Source organism: Sinohyriopsis cumingii, chromosome 3 (genome assembly GCF_028554795.1).
Source record: "Sinohyriopsis cumingii isolate HCF-2022 chromosome 3, ASM2855479v2, whole genome shotgun sequence".
Classification (NCBI taxonomy): domain Eukaryota; kingdom Metazoa; phylum Mollusca; class Bivalvia; order Unionida; family Unionidae; genus Sinohyriopsis; species Sinohyriopsis cumingii.
The window spans coordinates 5,039,741-5,057,952 of record NC_142963.1 but is presented as its reverse complement, the minus strand read 5'-3'; the positions used below and the strand labels follow the sequence as shown (position 1 = coordinate 5,057,952).

Genomic DNA, 18,212 nt, shown 5'->3' with positions numbered 1-18,212 from the left:
TTGGGAGAGTAGATATTGGGGTTTATAATAGCAAATATTGGGGTATTTTTATAGTAGGTATTGGGATTTTTACCCTACCCTTCTTTGTGGATAGCAGAGTGTGAATTTGTACGCGTGCGCGTACGTTGTCTAGATAGAATATCTGGGGTTTTTTCTTTTCTTCTTCCCGTGTGTGGATAGTAGATTTGGGGATTTGTATGCGTTCGCGTAAGTTTGTGCGGATAGTAGATATTGTGTTTCTTTTTCTCCTCCTCGTGTGTGCATTACAGATATTGTATTTGACATTTTTCTCTTCCATCTGTGTGGATATTACATTTTGGGTTTGTTTTTTCCTCTTCCCGCTGTGTGGTGTTTGTGGTGTGTTTGATTGTATGCGTTCGCGTACGTTTGTGTAGATAGTAGATATTGTGTTTGTATGCGGTCGCGTTCGTTTGTGTGGATAGTTGATACTGTGTTTGTTTTTCTCTAATTCCCGTGTGTGGATAGTAGATATTGTGTTTGTTTCTTTCTCCATCCCTTCTGTGCGGACAGCAGAGTGTGTGTTTGTATTGTATGCGTTCGCGTACGTTTGTGTAGATAGTAGATATTGTGTTTGTATGCGGTCGCGTTCGTTTGTGTGGATAGTTGATATTGTGTTTGTTTTTCTCTAATTCCCGTGTGTGGATAGTAGATATTGTGTTTGTTTCTTTCTCCATCCCTTCTGTGCGGACAGCAGAGTGTGTGTTTGTATTGTATGCGTTCGCGTACGTTTGTGTAGATAGTAGATATTGTGTTTGTATGCGGTCGCGTTCGTTTGTGTGGATAGTTGATATTGTGTCTGTTTTTCTCTAATTCCCGTGTGTGGATAGTAGATATTGTGTTTGTTTCTTTCTCCATCCCTTCTGTGCGGACAGCAGAGTGTGTGTTTGTATTGTATGCGTTCGCGTACGTTTGTGTAGATAGTAGATATTGTCTTTATTTCTTTCTCCATCCCTTCTGTGCGGACAGCAGAGTGTGTGTTTGTATGCGTGCGCGTACGTTATGTGGATAGTATATTTTGTTTGTTTTTGATTTTTCTTCCCGGATGTGGATAGAACATTTGCGGGTTTGTATGTGTAGCATGTGGATCGGAGAGTTTGTCTGTATGCGTTCACGTGCGTTTATTTGGATAGTAGAGATTGGGGTTATTGATAGTGAATATTGGGGCATTTTTGATAGTAGATATTGGGTTTTTATTTACTCTTTCCTTCATTGTGGATAGTAGAGTGTGTGTGTTTGTCGGCGTGCGCGTATGATGTGTGGATAGTATATTTGGGGTTTGTGTGCGTACGCGTACGTTTGCGTGGAAAGTAGATATTGTGTTTGTATGCGTTCGTATATATTTGTATGGATAGTAGATATTGTTTTTTTAATGTAAATATGTCGTTATTTATTATAGTAGATATATTTTTTTACCCTTTCCTTCGTTGTGGATAGTAGAGTGTGTGCTTGTTCTCTTTCTCTTCCCTTGTGTTGATAGTAGATTTGGCGTTTGTTTTTTGCTCCTTCTCTCTGTGTAGATAGTATATTTGGGGTTTATTTGTTCTTCTTCCCTCTGTTTGGTACGTGTGTATGTGTGTTTGGTTGTTTGTGTGTGTATGTCTGCGCGCGTACGTTTGTGTGTGTATGTATTGGTCTTCTTTGTTAGTATCGATAAAACTCCCTTTATCCCTATCAGATACATTTCACCTACCTCCCTACCTACAATAGCGCGTATTCAGCCACAAGCAACTCTGTTGCCATTATTTACTTAGTGTCCAGTACAGTGACGTCACTGAAGCAGGGAAATTTGAGACTATAAATATATACTTTGTTTTTCCCATTTTTTTTAGTTATAAATATATATTAGGGCTTTTAAACAGGAACGTCATACAAGTTGAGGCTATAAATAGATAGTGGTTTTATCCAAAGGAATTTCCCACAAGTTGTAGCTCTAAATAGATAGTGGGATTTCATAGGAATGTAAACAGGTTATAGATATAAATAGATACATGTTGCTTATCCACAATCGTCACACAAGTCAAGACTATAAATAGTCATTAGGTTTATCCATTTTAGTCTAAACCAATTCAATGTAATATTCGGGTGTATGTTTACTCTCCTTTACGTTCTGGGACAATTTCGTCATTTTAGAGTTGCTTTTAGTCACATCCACGTTGGCATTAGTCTTTTCCTTGATTATAACTATTTATAGCATCATTACCATCATGAAAATTTATGAACAACACCAACATAACTTAAGGCTTAGGTAATGCTTCATATATAAATCTCGGGCTTGTATTACTGCATGTCTGTCTCTGTCTCTGTCGTGTTTGGCCATCTACCATCCTCGTCCCTAGACAAGCCCTATACAATTTCCCCATTGTCCCTATACAGTCCCAACCTAAGTTGACCTTTCCCTTGCCCCGCTACAGTCACACCCATGTCAAATTTCCCATGTTAATTTCCGCTTGTCCCTATACGTTCCCAGTTTGTTTTTCCTTAGGTGGCGCCCACCAGATAATATGTACTTTTGAGAGAGTGACGTATGTAAGGTGAATTAGTTCGCATTTAAAACATACACAGTGGAGAGAATGTTTGCATACCTCTATGCTACATTAATTTAATGTGGATGATATTTCTTTTGGATGTTGTACTTTTGGAAATTTTACATGATTTAAGCACACTGCTAACTAATATGACTGCTCCCTTGTGTTAAAAAATCAGTCTGAATTAGTCTGAAGTACACTATACATAGCAGCTATTAAAATAGGGAAAATGAATTTTGACAGACTAGACAGTACCAGCTTCTGAAAGTGCAATGAATGAATTACCAAATACATAAAATGTAAAAAAAGTTATCGGCTCTTTTTTTATACAATTTACCTCTGACGTTCAGGAAGTGAAAATGACCAAGTAGAGCTAGCACTTTTTTGAAAGGTGCACATTTGAAGTAAGGCCAAGCTGTATACTCTATAACCCATAGTACACCCATCAATCATACACCAAAATAAAGGGAATTAAAGGTTCTTTGCAGTATACCTAAGATATACAAGGTCTTTTTAAATAGCCAGTATAACCAGTGAGGAAAGCCGGGGACATTCTTTTTCTATAAAATCCTAACCTATGCAAAATGCGAAACTGTATAGCGCCACCTATATATGTTCCCATTTGCCCTACAGTATCAATCTATGCCTATGTGTTGTATGTGTTATATATGTCTATGTCAATATCTCTCTTGTATTTGTCTCTCTCTAGAGTAGAGCGTATTCAGGTCAGCCACTTGCAACATTGTTGTCAGTATTTCGCCGAACTGAGGTCAGCCACTTGCTACCTTGTTGCCATTGTCCACTACCGTAACGTCTATTCCTATTGAGTCAAAACAATTCTAGATTTAGGCTATAGTGCCGGGACCCTTTTCTACATTTGAGTCTACGTGAGGCTATAAATCTGGAGGCTATAGTGCCGGGAACGTTTTTAACATAGAAGTCTACGTGAGGCTAAAGTGCCCCTCGACACTTCTGTTGCTACACACCGTATTATTATTATTATTATTATTATCATCATCATCATTTCGTGGTGTGTGTGTGTGTGTGTGTGTGTGTGCGTGAGAGAGAGAGAGAGTGAGAGAGAAGTAGTAAGCCAGGACATGGATAAATTAACATTAGATTACTCATTCTATTAGTTTCTGAAGGCAATGGTAAATTCTGTATGAGTTGCTAACAAATGGTGTTATATTTATTGTCAAATGATATGCGGGAGGTCGTGGGTTCGATCCCCGGCCGAGTCATGCCAAAGACTTACAAAAACGGTACTAACAGCTGCCTCGCTTGGCGCTCAGCATTAAGAGGTTAGTGTTAGGACTAGTCGGCCCGGTGTCAGATAATGTGACTGGGTGGAACATCATGCTACATGTCTGCGGCATGATGCTCCAGTGCTAGATATCACTATAACCTGCCACATTGCAGACATCGTAGCGATATGACTGAAAAATTGTTGAAGCTACGTTAAAAATCCAAATCACAACAACAACAACAACTAATAACATTTGCTCTATGATCGCGTTTTTTAGAGGAGACTTCAGATTGCACAGGAAACTGTCGAAAGAGCATCTTTAAATGACGCTTCTAACAAAGGCGCGGAACCTTTTGGCAGTCGACGGAAATGCTGTTTTGATGGGATCTTATCAGTCCTCATTGACTAACCCGGACAGTGTACAGGGGACTGTACATCTCCTTTAACAAATAAGTTAGATCACTAAGTTTTTTTGTCATAAAAATCGATCAGTTATCGACATTAGTGATCCTCGCTATGGCATGCTTCATGAGGTTCTAATTTTTTTCCACATCTGGGAGAAAACGGTATCTGAGTCAACCATACTTGTGCCGGGAAAGCATCTTATGAGCAAAGAAACAAGAGATGACCTCAACTCTTCACATATGGGTTTTATATCACTCTGACATCAACATTTCGGAAGTGGTAGGGCGATCAGTCTAGGATTTTTTATTGCTGACCTGATAGAGAACTTCTTCTGTCAACAGAGAGACGTCAAGAATTAGTTAAACACAAATACAATAATACAACAATATGGACCATCCCTAAACAGCATTTGTCGTGGGTAAACAACCGTGTCTTCCAAATCGAATTCTAGTTTGATATGGAGGGGAATTACCGCCATAATGCTATGCTTGTATTTTCTATTTTTCCTTGATGCATTATTGTAAATGACTGCTTGCAAGTGCTACTTTCATAATTCTATCCATCTATATTGTATTCTTCACTGATGCAAATTGTATGTGGCAGTTTGCAAATGCTACTTTCCTTCCGCATTATTGTAAATGGCTGCTTGCAAGTGCTACATTCGTAATTCCATCCATGTATATTGTATTCTTCATTGATGCAAACTGTAAAGGGCTAGTTGCAAATGCTTAGATCTACTTTCGATCTGCGTCATTGTATCTTGCTTTTTGCTAAACGCTGAATTCGTTCTCTAATTTGTCGAATGGCAAATGCTATGTCAGTTATTACAGGTTTTATATTCTGTTTATAAACTTGCCATATTACAATTTACACCATTCTAACTCCTGATTTCATTTAAATTTGGCCTTGCAACAATCTAATTTTGTCAGTATCGTCGTTCTTGTTCAACTCGTGTCGCCATCTGTTGTCATAATGGGATACAACAGTCTTAGCATGGCATTATGACAACAGGTGGCGCTCTAAATTTCCAAGTTGTTTGTACTCAGTGAAAATAATGAATGTTCCTCACGGGAAGTTAGATTGCTTTACGGCACTAATTTTGTGTGCCAGCAGCATTTAAAGAACTTCATAGATCTACGTGTGGAAAGAAAACAACTTGTAATTCTTTCAGTCCCGTCTTTTTTTAAGTGTAAGTTAGTGACGAAGTTTTAACCGTTCTCTAAAACCATGTGCTTTTTCGAAGCTCTAAGTGATTTATAGCACCTTAAGAAAACAAAAACGCCATCACAACATCAGGGTGGTCTTTAGTCCAACATTAGTCCTACAGGTAACACCTGACGCTGATATTTATGTTTTGGGCTTACCTAAACAAAATCAACATGTGCTATGTCTTACCTGTAGGACTAGGTGGTCTTAGACCAGTTTTATCTTCAACCCCGCTGGCCATATGAACCCAAAAATGTAAAGCTAGCGGGACATACATGCTTATATATGCTGTAATTATAGAACTTATTTTTTTTATGAACGTGGGCCACACAAAAGATTCCCGCGGGCCTGCAGTTGGACCACCATACACTACAGTACTGTATTGTCATATCATAGACTTTCCAGCTTTGACGCACTTAAGCATTGACTTTCACGTTTTCATAAATATACTTCTTTCATATTGATATCTCATTATTTTGGAAATATTAGTTATTTTAGAAAAGTACGGTTCAGAAATGACAAATATATTCCTTCTTTTCTTCACGAGCTTTCATAAGACGAGCCCTGGTCATAAAGATCGTGTAGTACGTCACCCATTTTGATACACCTCACAGTTGTTGTTGTTGTGGGGTTTAATGCCACTTTTCAACACACAATAGGCTATACATGGCGGCCAGTATTAAAGGTGAATGCAAATCCCGGAAAGAACCACCAACCCACAAGGAGGTACTGGCAAGCTTTCTCACATACCAGCATTGGCTGAATCCAAGATTCGGCTCGACGCAGACAGATGTGAGATGGCTGTGATCTGTAATGGAGAGTGCTTTAGACCACTGGGCCCCCGATGCACCTCACAGAAGTCAGTCTTTTCCTGTGATACTATTGCACATATGCTCTGGAGAAAATAACATTTCAGATTAACATCAATGCACATAAAATAAAGATTGAAGCACACACCCCAGCCCTCTTTTCATTGATGGATACATATAATTTTCTTTGTAATGAGCCTCTGTACAGCTCACTGCCTAACTAAACAGCTTGTAAGGGGAACGAGGGGAGTCACTAATCACCCCAAGATGCACCAAACACTCTTGAAAACACCCTGGACACTTCAAATTATGTTTTAATGTTGAAATTATTTCATTTGAACAGATAATCGTTTAATCTTAAATGCTCCAAAATTGAAAATTAAAAATATAAGAAATGTTGAAGCCAATTACCTAGTCACCCACAGCAATGAAAGAGTTATTGTGCTTCTGATTCTAAGCATTGAGTAAAAGCATTCTGTTATGTATGGATATATAAATACCAAATGCACTGTACAGTAATTGAACACTCATTTTATTTTCGTTTATCAGTATGTATCCAGGCCACACCACAAGGAGGTACACTTTCCATGGCCCATTTTTATTGATATTTGGAGGGATTTTTTTTTTCTTTTTTATTAGATACACACATATGTATTACTTTTTGTCAGTTTCCTTTCCTTCTTGATGTCATTTAGTATTACTGTTACATGTATATACATTTACCATTTCCCATTTAAAGTCCTGCAAAAAGCAATCAGTGCATTTTTGTCCTCTTGTCCAATAGATGCTGTCACTGTCTTGATTTGCATGCTGTTCCTTTTGCCTTAATAACAACTGAACATTTCTTGTGATGTTATGAATTTTGAATTTTATCTGTAAAGAATTTTAAAACTAAATATAGAACCATTAGGTTCTAATTATTCAGCGTACTGCACTTTGTCACATTAAAGATTATAAAAACAAAAACTTTAAAAGAATTCTTGAAATATTAATGTAGTGACACACGATTCTGACTTACTAAGTGTGTTGCTCTTTGTCATTTAAAAGTGGTTTAATTAGAATTATCTATGATCAGAAAGAGAGAGAGAGAATGCACCAATACTTGCATATTTCATTAAGTTATTGTAATTGTATACATGTATCCTAGGTAGATAAGTGTTTTGGGACAGTCTTATAGTGTTTTGGGATAGTTTTGCGATGTCTTGAGGTCTTTCCTTCAATAATTATCAACACGGGGGAAAACACAATTGATCTTACTTGATAATTATATTGATCACTGTCCTTTTTCTTGGTTTGATTTGATTTAATTGCCTACATGTATCCTGGGTAGTTGAGGGTGTTTTGGGATAGTCTTTTACTGTTTTTGGGTAGTCATGGATTCTTTCATTTGGTGATTAAAAACATGGGGGGAAAAACTCCTGATCTTACTCGTTAATTATATAATTCAGAATTTTACTGATCACTATCATTTTTTTTTTGTTCGATTCACTATAATTGTATAACATGTACCTTGGGTAGGTGAGAGTGTTTTCAGACAGTTTAGTGGTGTTTTGGGTTAGTCTTTGTCTTGGGGTCTTTAGTCATTCTTGGAAACAAGAGGCCAAATGTTCATGAACTTGAATGAAGTGTTTAGCCTAGAGTACTAAAGTATTACGGGTCTTAATATCAGCATTCAGCAAACAAGTAATTAAAGACACTTAAAGGTATTATATATGTCTATTTACTGTTCTTTGATTATCTAATTACATTTAATTTCCAGTTTCAAAATGATGATTGTGGGAAAAGGTTGTTAAACAGACACCATGTAGATTCCAGGTTGTGAAAGAAGAGTTACTCTGATACCTCATTAATACGGGAAAATATATGTGATGGCATATATATATATCCTCATGTAGGAATCCTATTGTATATGTTGCTTAAAATTCACATGAAAGTTGAGGAGGTATTTTAAGAAAACCCAGCAGAGTGATATATTGAGAATATTAATGAGTACATTATTTACGTGAACATCTCTTGAATTCTTTTTTTCAGATATTGATGATGCCTGTAAATATTGACCTAAACATTTAACAATATTTAAGTTTAGCATTTATAAAAAAAAGACATGTGTGTTACTTATTGCACTGGTTTAAAATTAGGGCAGTATGTATTTTTTATATTTTTAAAACACACACACACACACAAGCACTACAAATACTGGGCAAAACCAGCTCAATTAAATGGTCAAATATATTTTGGGAATTTTGTTTTACCTTGGGGGAAAAAGTGCTATGGTCAGCAACATAAAAACTGGGACAGTCAGGCAACTGGAAGTACACTTTAGTTTTTTTTACCTAATAATTATGTCCAAAATGAATTGAAGACTAGACTGTAATGTTGATGTCAGAAATTTGCTCTTTGAATTTTTTGTAGCCTGGTTTCTTTCACAGATGGTGTCACCTCCTACACTGTTACTGTTGTATTTTGCTCTGATAAGATTTTGTGACCAGAGCATTCTTCTTTTGATTTCTTCATGTAGATTTATTGATGATTTTTGTATAAATGTGTTTTTGAGAATGCGCATTATTTAAATCGGTTGTCAATAATACTTAAGAAATGGTTTTATTTTTAAACAAAAGTATACCAGTGATAAGTTTTAAATGCACATTTAATGTGCTAAGAGATAAAGTAACACCAAGTTTTAAAGTCAACACCTGTCAATTGAAAAAGCTATCAGAACTTACAGAAAAGAACATTAACATACTTTACATTTTGACTCATATGTTTAGATTCAGTCTATTGTTTCTTGACAAATATGATAATCATGTCATCTGACTCTTACATGACATCACAGGATATTTAAGATGAAAACTGGCTAACAGATTGTTTACAGTTATATAGATTTTAAAAAGATATAGATATCATTTGAGAACATGGGATATGACCATTATTGGAAACACTGATTTTCATAGATCCCGCTGATGATGCAGAACAAGTAACTTATAGTCATCCAGTGTATGGTGATAAACATGTGATAGGTGGTGCTTTTCAGTAAAATACTGAAAACTTGGAAACCAGTGATATCATAGGAAGGATATTAATTATTTGTTTGGTGTTTTTGTTATATTGTTCATTTGAATGTTTTATGTATCTTTATCTCATGCAGTCTTCTGTTTTGAAAAGATAGAAGTGTGTTTGTAATCCTTTTACTTCGGTAATAGCTCCATACAGAACCTCCTATGTACCAAATAAATTTGTAAATGAAACATTTTATTACCTGATTCATGTTCATTGTATTCGCTGTACAAAAGTGCTGTTGTTTTGAAGAATCTAATTTTTGCAGGTGATATGCTTTAGATACCTTTGTATATTCAGCCTTTTTGATCATTGCACCTTCAGTATATTGCACCTTGTTTCACCTTTAGTTTTTAAAATGAAATGAACAAGATTAACTAAACTAAACAGACTTAATTAACTTTTCAGTCCTCATTTTAAGGTACTATCTAATATTTCATGCATTGGTGTAATATAATCACATATCAATAATTCAATCAATTCATTACCTCTGTTTCATTTGCAAGTAGTCCATATACTAAAGTTGTGATACAATTAATGTTTACAATTAAATTAAACATTATGTTGTCTAATTAGTACAATAAATTGTAGTTGATGATTTTTGATAGGGTTTCTGGCATTCAAGTTTTCACCTAAAAGCAAATAGTTATTTTTTGGCCATTATTTTGTTTTCCTTTTTTACTAATAATATATCAAGTTTATTGTTGTTTTAGGTTTAGATGAGCAATCAGCAGCTTGAAGTGGAAGGCTGCCGATACCCTGTCTTCAGCTACCACAGTCCTATGTGCAGCAAGTACCACAGGTGGTTCAACATCAAGACATATTTCAGAGATTAACAAAGATTTACACAATATATTTGCTCCATACAGCCATCCCAGAACTGCTAGAAGGTTCCCCAATCCAAGATGGGGAAACAGTAAAGGCAGGGCCATGGAACCCATGTCATATTGGACCCACAGCTTGTTAGCAAGCACATCTGAGGTATAAAGAAAACCCAGCTTTCTTTTAAATCTTTTTTCACTTTGAACAAACTCCTTTTGTTTATATGGAAACACAAATTCTGAATGTCCCTTAATATTTTTGGCAACAGTTCATAGCAGCTCTGTATGACACATAACTAGGTATAATTATCCAGTGTGTGTGCGTGCACGTATGTGTGATTTGGATTTTTAACATAGCTTTAAATTATTTACAGTCATATCACTATGATATCTGCAGTGTGGCAGTTTATAGTGATGTCTAACACTGGGATATCATGCTGCAGACATGAAGCATGATGTCCCACCCAGTCACATTATCCTTACACCAGGATGACCAGTCCTAACAATATCCTCTTAATGCTGAGCACCTAGTGAAGCAGCTGTTAGTAAAAAAACAAATTAGGTTTTTGGTATGACTCATCCAGGGTTTGAACCTGTGACCTACTGCATCAGAGGCAGACATTCTAAACAGTTAGGCCACTGGAACAGTCCCATCCAGTTTGGTTTGGTTTGATGTTTATCAGCACAGCAACACAGTTTCGTTATTTAATGAAAAGGCAATTGGAGTAAAGTGCCTTACCCAAGGACACACCACAGTAGCTGACTTAGGCTGGTCCATTGGGAGGATTCTAACCTAAACCCTTTCAGTCACGAGTTCTGCATGTTAACCAATGAGCCATTGTTGATACATCCAATTTTGGGTGATGGAGATACCGGGAAGAATATAGCATGAGAATATCTTATTGTTATGACCTATGTTCTATCTCTGACTCATTAAGTTTGCCTCTCACAGACCTGCTAACCCTGATGAGTCCATCTCAGAAAGGCAGTTGATTGTTTTGCCACAGGTTTGACTAGTTTTCAGTAAGGTATAACAAAATATTAATAACTGCTATTGCAAAGCTGGAAAATGTCATCAGTTCAACATATCGACAATGAACATTATATTCAAATGAAAAGTTTGTAAAGTGGGCGTAGACTTTATTTACCACTAGTACAGTTGCACAAAGTCTAGTTCCAAACCCTATGCAGCTCATTGGCTTTTTGCTATCTCTCAACTTTACATCATTCTTGGAAATTCTTTTCATTTCACATGACGACGGCAATGATACCTCCTGCCACAAGACATACTCAAAAGATGTCCAATATACATAATTGTGTCCTTTTCAGCTTTTATACACAAGAATATAAATACTCCTTTTTATTCTTCTTTGTTGATTAACACTTTTCTAGAAGAATATTTTCCCTTTTGTCTTCAACATGCATCACTATCTGGATGCCATTTTTAAAAATTCTACAATCTACAGTTTGATCATGCAGATGCTTCGCATGAACAAATAGTTGCAGTTTAAAGCATCTAGGGTGCTGCTGTAAAGTTAGTCTGGTTTCAATTATTTGATGTTGCCACCACAATAAGAAATGGGGCATTCGTTTGGTTCTCAAAAGCTATCCTTTAGTGGTGACTTCAATAGCACATGCACCCTTCATCAAAGAAAGCCGACTACAGTCTTTCAATATTAGCATCGAACTTCTGTCTTCAAAGGAAGTCAGTACCAAGCTTAAATAAAAGTGATTGAATCTGATGGATTTTTGCATTTTCCAACGTGACTGGAACACGTTAACTGTGCTGTAAAAGTTTCCTTTTTGTAGAGAAAAAGTTTATGCCAACAGTGGCTTAAAACGCAAACTAACTTTTACCGACTTGGAACGTACTTTAGAGTAAATGTGCTTCGTCATTCGTTATGTGATTGTGCTATGTTTTTCCACTGAATTCAGACCAATATGTCCTGTTACAAAATTAATATTTTAAAGCTGTGTTTGCATATTTTCGATGAAATCACATGTATTGTGGATTCAATGTATATGATGAGGTTCGCACGGTCTTGATACTATTCATGCTATACATTAGACATTTATATATAAACGGGATTCACGTATATGTACCAATTCATGGTTCTCTAAATAAACTATTATATTATGTTTTCTGTTTTCAACACAGGTGTATTTCTCGTTTAATATGTATCAATTGAAGATGGTAACTGCCCGCATTTTTTAAACACACCCCCCCCCCCAATTTTTTTTTCTTTTTGAGGGGGGTACATTTTATTCAGCTAACTGACTTGGTTGCATAAAACGCGGTCGGGTTTTATGGCTCCCAACTACCGTGTTATAGCAACATTACTGTAGTGGCAACATTAAGTGAAAATATAGAGAATATTTTTGGACACCAAGATGTATTGTGACTGTAAACACAGAAATGTGCATATTGCCATGCCTGTATTATTTCTGTGGTAGAAGCTTAATATGGTGAAACACGTAATATTGTCATGACATTGTCAGAAGGTGGTTTCAGTACCACAGTCACATCATAAGTTTCATCTGTAATGGAATGATAGACAGGACAGATTTACTCACTATTGACCTGTAGTAATTTTGTAACTAATTGGGGTTGGTGGGTACTAAACGTCAAGGATATTGCTGATCTTTACTGTTCTCATCTTTGCTGCTGATGCCACATTGGACTTCATTTTGGGTGGTAGTGAGGGTCTGGTTTTTTATGTGCTTTCACAAACACTAACAGATTATTTTCCATCTTTTCTTCAGGACAATGTTCCCAGCAGAGATGAACAAAAGCGCCTTTATGATGCTGGTCTATGAGATAAAAAAAAACATTTTTAAGGACAGTGACCCCGCATATTACAGGACCAAACTTGAAGATAGCTTTCCCAGATTAAAATCTGGAGGGGGGTTTGAATTACTGAGGTCAGGCATTAGCAGCCGTGTGTTTTTAGAAAGGATTCGGATGCCACATGGTGGATACACCAGTGCTTACCTGGAGGATGAAAGCAACTTGGGGCAAGCTGTGTGCTATATATGACCCATTCAAAGAGACCTTGATTTATCAGCTTTGACAAATTGGCAGGAAGCACAGGTTTGTTGTTTATATTTAAAAATGCATAACACTGCAGTGCATTAACATTGCTCTCAAATTTCCTTCATACAGTTTTAACTACCTCACCTGCACAACTGCGGCAAGGTAGTCACATCCAATGGCAATAGCACTGTCAACAGTATCAAAATTTTGTCATAGTTTTTAAATTATGTTATCAATATCATTTACTGCATTTAGACAAAACTTTGGTATAATATTTCTTTCATATCCAAAACTTGTACACTGATATGCTTAAGCAGATATGTAGTTGTATCATTATGAATAGTGTTCTAGTTTTTGAAAGCTGTGTATCTTTTACATCAGTAGTTGTATTATACTGCAACTTTGACTGTTACTGTAAATACAAATTTCATCATCTTAAATCAAAACTGAAAACTGTAATACTAGAAATAGCTCATATTATTAATTTCTTAAATTGGGGGGAGGGTTCATTAACAGTAACATCTAAAAATCATGTGATGAAATCAGTATTGTTTAGTTAAATATGTACATGTAAGTTTGTCATGTGTATTTTGTGCATTTACTGTGAATTCTCTTCTTTCATGCTGTTAAATAAGTTTTGGTTGTTTCAAAAATACCATAACATATTCACAGATTTGAGTACTCATAAAAGTGTCCATTTTTTGGAAACCACACAAATTAATATCTATAAAAGTGAATTTATGGTAATTGTTCTTAAACTTTCTTATTTTTCATTTGCAGGTAGATGCACAGAAAGAAGGATATTTGACTTGTGGGCAGATGATTGTTGTTAGAATGCTCAAAGAACATGTATCATCGTACACAATAATGCTTTATTTTACATCAAACTCAAATATGCATCTGATATTATAGTAGTTAAAACTAAATGTTGTATGAATTACACAGAATAAAGCAATATATTACTTCTATTCACATAGAGTTCATCTTCAATCCTTATTATCTTTTTCCCTGACGTCAAATATCATTGCTGTATTCTTGTAGTATTATCTCAACCTCCACAACGTCTACTTTTCATTTTTTGTTTAATGAAAATGAGGGGACTGATCACTGAATACAACAACCAGAGAAAGAAATATACTAATATACACTTCAGAATGTTCCAAAGACAACGTCAAAGACAAACATTCCTTTTCAGTTGTGGAACAATTTCTCTGATGATTGTTCACTTTTTTTTAATAGCAGTACTTGATGATCTACATTTTTATCTTCTTGGATCAATACTCCTCCAACCCCTACATCACTTGCATCAAGAGACTTTTTAAATAATTGAAATTTGATGCTGGAAGAACTGGTGCACTTTTAAGCATTACTTTTAATTTTTCAAAACAAATTCCAGACAAATGAAACTTAAATTTCTTAACAACCTTGACCTAGGCTCGTCAATTATGGAAAAACATAGCAAAATTTCTGACAATAACCATCCATACCAAAAAATCGCATAAGTTTCTTTTAATGGGCACTGGGAACTATGATGACCTTGACCATAACTTCTATATATTTAACTTAACCTTGTACCACAATATGTCCTAAAAATGTTAAATAAACCTGGCAAAACTCACTTGTACATAAATTGTCAGATTTGCTTCACAGAGTTAATAAAAAAAATTCTGAATGGTTTCCAAGTGATCTTCCCAGGCGTTGTAGATAATGACATCATCGATGTGTGCATTCTAATTATCTAGAACAGATATTAACCTTCATTAAACACTGGAATGTTGCCAGATATTTTTTTTTGTTCCAAAGGACAGCACTTCATACTTCGGAAATGAATCTGTTTTAGTGACAGTGTTGACTTTTGTTTAGTCAGTACACATGTGGAAACTACATGTATTATCTGGTTTAGGCACAAGAATACATGGTGACCTGCAATTACTTTTACTTGATTCTATGATCTCTGTAATCATTCTCCAGTAAAAGTGACTATCCTTTTTCAAATATTCCTGCTTGAGAGTATTCGTCCTATAAGACTGTTGCTTCACAGATGTAGAATCGGCAACATCATTGTCCTGATAGAGTATACGTCTTGATAGATTTTATTTATTCGTGTTCGAACATCAGGAAACACATGTTCATAATCATGTAATAATTGTTCTAGTTCACTCCTTTCCTATTATTCTAGATATGAAAGTTTTTGATCCAGATTGTTTAATATGTCTGAATTCCAAATTTTGGTTAAACTAAAGTCACTAGACATATTGCATTCCATCATGGCATTGTTTACATTCTCACTGTATAGGATAAATACAACTAAACTGACTGAATCATTAACTGTTCTATCTCTATCAAAATACTCCTTTAACATACCAAACAGATGTTTATGTTTCTGTCTTCCAGGGCTCTTAATGATATAAATTAAGTCTCCTTTCTTTTCAAAAGTATAACAGGGTTCCTGCAATCTTCAAAAAAATATAATTCCATGACTTTTCCACAATTTTACAAGACCAATTTAAAGAGTACCTTTCATGCAAACTTATGACCTCTAATGCTGACCTAACATGTAAATTTAACACAAAAACATTTTACAGTTGGCTTTTGAACATGCTTCATCCAATCAGATAGATCAATCTCTTTTAAATGCCATGAGTACAATGATTTTGAATGTTGGTAAAATCCCTGGATGTTGTGTAACTTATGGGGAACCTATTCTAACAAAATCCATTGAAGAAGTTAGGTTGGTAAAACTTTTGTGTCTGCAAATAAATGTGACCGGATAATGCAAAATAACCAAATTCCATGACTTTTCCGAAACTTTGAATGACTTATAAAAATTTCAAAACTTTTCAAGGCCCTTTAAGTGCTTTTCTGTAATTTAACAAACTTTCCAGGATTTTCATGACTGCAGGAACCCTGGTGTAAGGACCATAATACTTAGCCTGAAGATGATATTGAGGTATTGGTAAGACAGCCAGAACTTTAACACCAGGCTTAAAGTTTCCTGTGTAATTTTGTCACACCTAAATTTCATTTTTGATTGAGTAAAGTGAAAATTAGTTCTTGCTACTTAACAAGTGTTTAATAACTTAAATTTAAAATAAGAAAGATAGTCAAAAAGATTAATCTTGGAATCTTCATTTGAAAGAAGTTTCTATTTTAATAACTGGTCCACAGACAGTATGTTCAAATACTAGTTCAAAAGATCTAAAACCCAATGATTCTTAAACTGAATGACTAGCAGCAAATAACAGAAAATGAAGACCATCATCCCAATCCCTTTCTTTATTAAAGTAATATGACTGAGTACCCTTCTTCAAAATTTGATGAAATCGTTCCATATCCCTTTGACTTTCTGATAGGCAGAAAAATTAAACTGTTGGATGTCTAATTCATGCATAAGTTGTCAGAAATATCCAAACATCAAATCTGACCCTTGATCAGATTGGACAGATTTGGGGAGGCAAACAAATGTTAACAAAATTCTCCAAACTTTTAGAATAGTTTTTGCTTTATCATTCTTTAAAGGAATAGCCTTTGGAAATCTTGTGGATGCACCCATTATGGTGAACAAGTATTGGTTGCCTGACTTGATATCAGGTAAGAAACCGACAGTTTACCATTTTTCTGCTAAATGGTTCGTCAAATGGTCAAATGCAGGAATAGGTTGCAGATGTGCCTTAGATATCTTCTGATTGGGGCCTCCTACCATTTAACAAGTGTGACAAGATCTATGGCATTTATAAACATCACTTTGAATTTTCAGCCAATAAAATGGTTCAAGTTCTTGTGGCAAGTCTTATTGACAATGACGGCTTAGGATTTCATGGTCTCGACTATGAATTTCCTGTCTATCCGACTTTGGAACGACAATTTGATTGCTCAATGACCACTCATCACCAGCATAGACATCTCCATTTTCTCATAATGACCCCATTTTTCAAAGTAATGAACTGGTATGTGTGTGGCTTCAATTTCTGAGACCCAGTTTTTTTTATCTTATCTGATGAATAGTACTTGGGGTCTATAACTTAGATTAAATGTATTTCATGCTTATAAAGTAACTGTTACTTTCTTCTAAGACCACTTACAACTGTAATCAGAAACTGGTTAGTGGTTTTTATTATTCTGTGAAGAAATTTGCTTATGACTGTCTTCTGAGCGATTAAGTCATTTAAATTATGGAATTTACTTTATTCATTGTTCCAAGGCAGATATATGGATGCATATGATTTTAAATGATACAAAATTTAGTTTCCAGTTTGAAATCTGAGGAAAAAAGCATCTCATAATTGGAAATGTTCTTTATGTTTAGATATAGAAAATAGATCCATATTCTTAGAATTTATTTTCTTATATAATGAGGCTATTGCAACTTGGTATCATTGATTATATAAACACTGTGGATAGATTACAAGGGATGTATACACATGCTGAACCATATTCTTGTAAGTTATTTGGTGCAAGTTTAGTTTCAAGGTTTTCATCCAGCCAAAATTCTTTTTCTCTCTCACTCCAAATTTCTGTACAGTATGTTCTTTATGCATGAGGGGACGGGGAAACAAAAAGAAGGGATTGCGATGAAATTGTGTACCATGTTAAATTCATTTGGAAAATGGGGATTATTATTACTTTTTGTCATTATTGTCATACGTCATTAATGATTAATGAGTGGAAATTCATCATTGATCTATCAGAATAGAACTGACAGTACACAGTTCCAAGAATGTATATATATATATGCATATTATTGCACCATGGGTGGATCACAATTTGATATACCAATAGTATTGGTATATCAAATTGTTTTATGCCAATACTTTAAAAGCCATTATATATATATATATATATATATATATATATATATATATATATATATATATATATATATATATATGGGCAAAATATATTTAATATTTTCCTTTCAATTAAAAAAATACGAATAATATCGGAAAACTAAAACACATGCGTCCAAAATCCAAAAATAAATGTCTACAAAAATTTAGGCCAAATAATTCTCAATATATTTATTTTGAGAACAATCGGAAAGATGACTCAGCAAATTGTAGTTCATGCCGGTATGACAAGATGCAATATCGT

General features: G+C 35.0%; 1 protein-coding gene and 1 long non-coding RNA gene across 2 annotated transcripts in view; both read left to right on the top strand.

The window, feature by feature from the left end:
* LOC149802404 (uncharacterized) overlaps window positions 1–18,212 on the top strand; it is a 57,924-nt gene that overhangs the window by 13,606 nt on the left and 26,106 nt on the right. The gene's annotated exons all lie outside the window — the stretch shown is intronic.
* On the top strand, window positions 5,266–15,187 carry LOC149802405 (uncharacterized). The gene is made up of 4 exons (XR_016419904.1): window positions 5,266–5,386; window positions 9,980–10,247; window positions 12,851–13,178; window positions 13,902–15,187. It is a non-coding gene; the product is annotated as an uncharacterized LOC149802405 (long non-coding RNA).